Source organism: Melitaea cinxia, chromosome 5 (assembly GCF_905220565.1).
Source record: "Melitaea cinxia chromosome 5, ilMelCinx1.1, whole genome shotgun sequence".
NCBI lineage: Eukaryota > Metazoa > Arthropoda > Insecta > Lepidoptera > Nymphalidae > Melitaea > Melitaea cinxia.
Genome location: NC_059398.1, coordinates 3,579,883 through 3,586,495, shown reverse-complemented (window position 1 = coordinate 3,586,495; position 6,613 = coordinate 3,579,883). Strand labels below are relative to the sequence as shown.

At 33.0% G+C, this 6,613-nt stretch overlaps 1 non-coding gene across 1 annotated transcript; it reads left to right on the top strand.

Annotated features, from left to right (window-relative positions):
* Window positions 1–1,657: 1,657 nt before the first annotated feature.
* On the top strand, window positions 1,658–1,730 carry Trnaa-agc. The gene has a single exon. It is a non-coding gene; the product is annotated as a tRNA-Ala (tRNA).
* Window positions 1,731–6,613: the final 4,883 nt, after the last annotated feature.

Below are 6,613 nucleotides of genomic sequence, written 5' to 3'. Positions count from 1 at the left end.
CCAAGCGTTTATTAATTTAAGTAATACAGTGTAGTAAGAAATAGATTAGATGGGAATCCACCCAGTGTGTGAATGTGGACAGAATGAAAGAAAGAACTAGTATGATGAATGAAAGTACGAGAGGAATAAATGCGAGAACTGGTATGATTGAGTAGATTAGCACAGTCTCACACCCTAGTGTGGGGGTCTAGAGAAAAAAAAAACACTGACTTATGGCTGTAGCGTTGGCGGTCGCGGTTTCGATCCCCGCACATGGTATACACTTGTATTGGCAATACTGATGTTTGCGGTGATCTGGGCCTTAGTGCTTATGTATTGTGTGTGATTCCGGACCCTCGACACAGGAGTAAATCCTTGTGGAGCCGTTGATTGTGAGCTGTTATATTTATATCTATAATTTAACAACCCTTACTGACCTTGAATCAATGCGTGATTAACCATAAAAACATTTTTCATAGGAAGGCATCAAACCTGCTACCAATATAAATAGCCTAACTCGTCATCAACTGATAAAGTACATAAACCAGCAATATAAGAAACGTTTCATACATCGATTTATTTCAATATTTCTATGATCATAAGAAAAATACTTTTATATTTCGTCATAACTTTATATATTTGCTGCCATTAATCACAACATGGCCATCATAAGATGATCTTGCAACGTGGGTATATTTGGTCTTATTGTAGCTGATTTTGGAAATACATTTAGACAAAGGAGGTCTCAATATATGGCTGGTCAGTAACCGTTTAAATGGACCTCCGTTCCGGAACATTGTCATCGCGTTATATCGCCTACTATTGTCACGAAATGGTGATCATTTTTCAACAGTACTCATCGATTATGTTTCGTTCCTATCTATGGAAGACTAGATTGAATACGGTAGGTAATTTCTAGAAAAAAAATGTCTTCTCTAACAGTACTAATACTGTTAGCCCTTGACTTGCGTGAAAAAAAAATATAAAAAAGATCGATTGAAAACAAGACTGTTACAATTGTTAGATAATGTCCGTCATTATACTAAGTAACGTTTATATGTGAACATAGATATACACATATAAAAATTTATACATGCTCTAGCAGAAGAACTCTCTTCGGGGAGAGACCTTGACGAGCTTAAGGTCCAGGTGGCAGAACTCGTGAAGGACCACTCCGTACGGACAATTCCGGTTCCGGCGCAAGTTTTCCTTACGAAGGATAAAGAGGAGAAGCATCAGCCCTCTCTACTGCTGTCTGTAAGGAGAACAGTAAATGGATATGTATCAATCGTCCAACCGACGCCAAAGGCGATTAGCTTAGCCCACCTCAAAGAAAGGCTTTTTGCCTGTCAGGACGCTTAACCCACCGTTGGCGGCTAACGTTCTTGAAGTAAATATGCTATGTTTGTGTTTAATTATAAAAATTAAATAATATAATAAAAAAAATCAAAATTATATCCTTATATGATCATGACTACTTAAGCGTGAAACTTTCAAGTATTGTAAAATACATCAAAAGTGAAGATACCTTATTAATAAATGTTTCAGCTATCTACTGGCGATTAATATTGATAAGTGAAAGGCACTGTTTCACATATAGAATATTGAATGAAGCAAGGCGCATTTAAATTAGTCAATAAAGCGAAACCTAACTTATTTTTTTGAACCGAAATGTGTAGGGGGCGTAGCTCAGATGGTAGAGCGCTCGCTTAGCATGCGAGAGGTACCGGGATCGATACCCGGCGCCTCCAAACATTATTTTTATTGTTAATGTATTTCTTGCAAGTATACACTTAATATTTTTTAAGATTTGTAATGATAATAAGATTTGAAACTGATAAATGTCGGGGATAGTCTCAGATGTTAAAATGTTAAATTCATATTTTATTTGAAATCGCTATTTCCTACAATGCGACTATTAATTCGGGCGAAAGTTTTTGATAAAGCCTCGAGAGTACTAAAATCATAAATGTCAAATGGAATTATCTTTAAATTCGGTTAAACGAGTAATCAAAATAACAAATATTATAAAACCTATTCCAGAATTAATTAAAATTAAAAAATAAATGTTACAATATGAAACAAAATATTTACTATCTCAACAGTTTTCGTGATAGCAGTATAAATTTATGACTGTGTGATAATTATGACGTCATTACACCTGGAGCTAGTATAAACTACACCGAGCCGCATGTGTAACAGATAACATTAATAACTAAATAGATGCCTGTTTAAGACTATATAGCCATCTACTGATCTATATCAGATCTCCAGTTGAGGCTGCGGCTGCAATGAGGATTGCGGAAAACAGGAAAGTTTGACGTGAGCTTAGGGAGGCCTATGCCCAGCAGTGGACTGCGATAAGCTGAGGATGTTTAGCTATCCTGTCTCCCGCAGCATAATCTTATGTATTTTGTATGTATGTGATTACACTAATCGGCACTTATAAACCATGTTAGAAATTTAAGAATCTATATTTTGAATCACACTACTTATTGGGAAAAATTTTCAAATACATGCCGCATCTAGTAGAATTTGAGTGTCCCAGCTTGTTGGCTTCCAAAGGAAGTTTTTATTCACGACCTATTTATTAAATTAAGATTATTTTGAAGTGAAGTCTCCGTATTCACGAAGCACCGAAGTTTTAACGAGACCAGACTCTAAATAAAGAGCCGTGTCAACTCGTGAGGAAAATTTTGATTGGTGTAATTTTGTGACGAAAATCCTGTGAGTTTTCGTTTTGACATCCTTTGATATGCTAAATACTTACGAAGTTGTAAAACAAAATATAAAAAAGCAACTTTAACTTCTGTTGTAAGGGTGAAACGAAATCTTTAGAGTGTAGGTACTATGAAAAAAAAAGGTAAAATTTATGTCTATTAATTACAAAAAAGAAAATTTATGCACTTTTTTCTTGAAAAAAATTTAATTTGTAGTTTAAAGCACATCCTTATTTTTTAATAAAAAAACCACATTCCTATCTTGACATTTTCAATATAGACGTAGCTTCTTTCGACTAAAATTCACCCCTCATATTGTTTTACTAAGATAATTAAAAATGACCAATGATTTTTAACATTATACCGGCTTTAGCAGTCTCGTAACAATTTAACATTTTCCATTTTTTGTTAAGAATAAATAAGCGTACGTCCATCTCCATCAGCGATTACACAGCAAGCTGCTAACATCGCTCAATCGATGTGATTGGAACTCAGCAACATTCATATCGAAACTGCCGCAACTAGTAAACGATGATTGCATCAAATTGACCACCGATCTACCCTGGGTGAGAGTAATTTATTGAATCGATCGAGGCGTCTGTGAAACTTTGAGATTGTTTAAGCTCTATTCGAAGACATTACGAAGCTGACAGATTAGTATAGATAAATTTATAGCCTATATCTTTATTTGAACTTAGCTAAGCCATCTGTTGAAAGTCCCACTTTTGAGCTAAGGCTATTTCTATTATATTGAAGGTGGGTTGAAGCTAAACTGTTCGCCACTCCACTGTGGGTGATCAGACAACTTTGCTACTAACAGCAAAAAGGTTGTCGCGCTGTTAGGTATTTCATGATAACAACTAATACCAAAAGCATTACGAATTTTGAAATGATTATTTGTAAAACTACAAATATTACTAGAATTTTCTCTCCCACTTCAACCGAAAGTTAATGAAATAAGAACATACCTGCATTTAAATATCCCCATTATTTTGTCTATAATGAGTACTAAGTCACATAGAAATAAACAACGTACACAAACAATGCCTATAAAACCACATTCACTTAAGAAGGTAAATCGATTTGCATAAGGTAAGTCGATTCAATCCCATTTAAACATAATGCGGTACTAAAGATTTAGTTTATGCATATACCTTCATGTTATCTTAAGAGCCACGCGTAACGCTTTATTACGCCTCTGTAGTAGACCCTTGTAACGATTATTTTGCATGCATGTATGTTATCAGTTAGAACCTAAAAGCTCTAATTGACCTAAGAGTTATGATAATAATAATGGCTTTAATAAATATCAAAACTCAAGTATAAGAAATATATTACTGACAGAGATCGAAGCGTCTTCTGAAAGATGTCTAAATTATTGCATGCTTCCATAAATACTAATAAGTGATTGCAATTTATTAAATGTCGTATTGATTCAATGTTGATATACTTGATTTTTTTTTTTCTTATCAAATGCTCCAAATATATATAAAACCTTTGACGTTTTCAAGTTCAGAAATGACAAAAATTATAAACAAATATTCATTTAATATTTCATTCCATATACTAAGGAAATATTTCATATTTCCGTGCGTGACTGCACGCGAATAATTTTAAAATTAAACATTGTTGTGGAGTAAATGAAAATATATTACTATATTATTTATTACCATCACATACTTAATACAATAACAAAAAACCGAAATTAAATTAACGAATGATATGTATTTCATAAACAAATACAAACTGAATTAACGAATTAATTCCATTTTGACAATATGAATATAAGGCAACAGATCATTACTTCTGAAAGTAATAATTATATACTAATTATTATTTATTTGCAGTTATTGGTTTCCTATTAAATATTTATGGATACAATAATATCACAAATAATTTTAATGGTCGAATGTAAATAAATTTAGCCTAACATATATTTTTGATGGCACCTCTCATTTGTAAGGAGGATTTTTTTTATACAACTAAGTCGGCAAACAAGCGTACGGCTCACCTGATGGTAAGCGATTACCGTAGCTCATAAGCGCCCGCACCACCAGAAGCATTGCAAGCGCGTTGTCAACCTTGTCCCCGATTCTCCCCAGGAGCACTGATCACCTTACTCACCAACAGGAATACAACACTGCTTGAAAACAGTATTATAAATAAATAAATAAATCTCCTGTGTCGGGGGTCCGGAAATACACACAATACACAAGCACAGACGCCCTGACTACGACAAACGTCTATTTGGCCAATACAAATATCTGTCGTGAGCGAGGATCGAACCCGCAGCAGCCAGCGCAACAGCCAGTGCTGTGACCGCTGCGCCGACGCGTCGTTAAATTATATTTAGCTGTCATCTGCTGTAAGGCCGAAGCCTACCCTAGTCGGGCCGCTCCATGTGTTGATCATAGAATTAAAAAAAAAAACTCTTTTTATTTTACTAAATTTTTGAGATAAAGAGCTTCAATCATTACATAGTATAAAACAAAGACGCTTCCTTAGATCTTTAAAATTACGCAACGGATTTTGATACGGTTTTATTTAGTAAATAGAGCAATTCCTGAGGAAGGTTTATATGTATAATACGACCATAATATAATAGTAGAGGAAAATTGATATTTTTTGCAACCGCGCGAAGCCAGGGCGGGTCGCTACTATTATATAAGTTGAAGTTCTTAGTCCCTTTTCAGCAAAATTTACACATATTTCCAGGTTATGGTAATTTCAAATTTCATACAAAATATAGTATAATAAATCAAAAGCCTCAGTAAATACCATACGAACAAATAGTTATTAAACTTTAATTTTTGATAACAAAAATTAATTACAAATTTTAATAAACAAAAACAAGCTGAAGTTTAATAATTCAATTCTTTGCAGGATCGAGTTCATAAAACTGTATTTTGTTCAAGTTCCCGTCTCAAGAGCGAAGATATCGCGAAATTTTTAAAATATTACCCAAGAGTGCTGACTGAATTTAATATATCAAATTAAACAACGCCGACATACAATTTGCGTATACTTTAATAATGAAAATGTGTTTTCAACTGCATACATTTAATTTGTATATTTCTAAATATATTTCATAATAAATATAATATTAAAAAATATGTGTATCAAAAAACGAACAATTCACCCAAAACCCATATATATACACAAATTTAGTAATTCATAAAAAATTAAGATTATAGTTAAATTGACTTAGGACCAAGATAAGATCGAAATGGTTTTTAAAAAAATGTTTGAGTTTCTTATTTCAAACCCTAAGCCTAAAATAATAAAATGATTGACGGTATGATTCGAAAGACTGAAACAACCTACTTTTTTCTATTATACTTCGTATATTTTTGCGGCCAGTTGCGAACCCTCTTTATAGTGGAATTCATGAATAAAATATTAAAGATAAGAGAGAAAAATCATCTCCTTTGTATTATAAGCTTTATCATAACAATTTTTTAAGTAACATCGCAAGTATTATGTTCCAGTCGAATAATCTTTTTGATAAAACCAACAGTGTAAAATCTAAACAATCTTAACTTTTATATATTTTTCAATGTTCATATGTAAAGCAAGTCTTTCATTCAAACCCTTTGCCTTTGTCCGTAAAGAAGCATCAGCCATTGTGACTTGAAAGACATCTTTTACATTGAATAGTACACTTTGTGTGATCACAAAGTATCTAAAGGGCTATCAGAATATTCAGAAGACTTGTTAGGGTCATATAGGTTAACGCACCCGATTACGACACGTCTACTAATAAGTTGTCAGATTCAGACATCGTAAAAAAAATGCATACCATTCAGTCTATATGTTGAAGAATTTCAAAATACCTTTTGACACGTTAAATTTTCCCTGCATTTAATTTATAAAATTTTAATTTTATTATATTTACTTTATCACAACAAAATTGT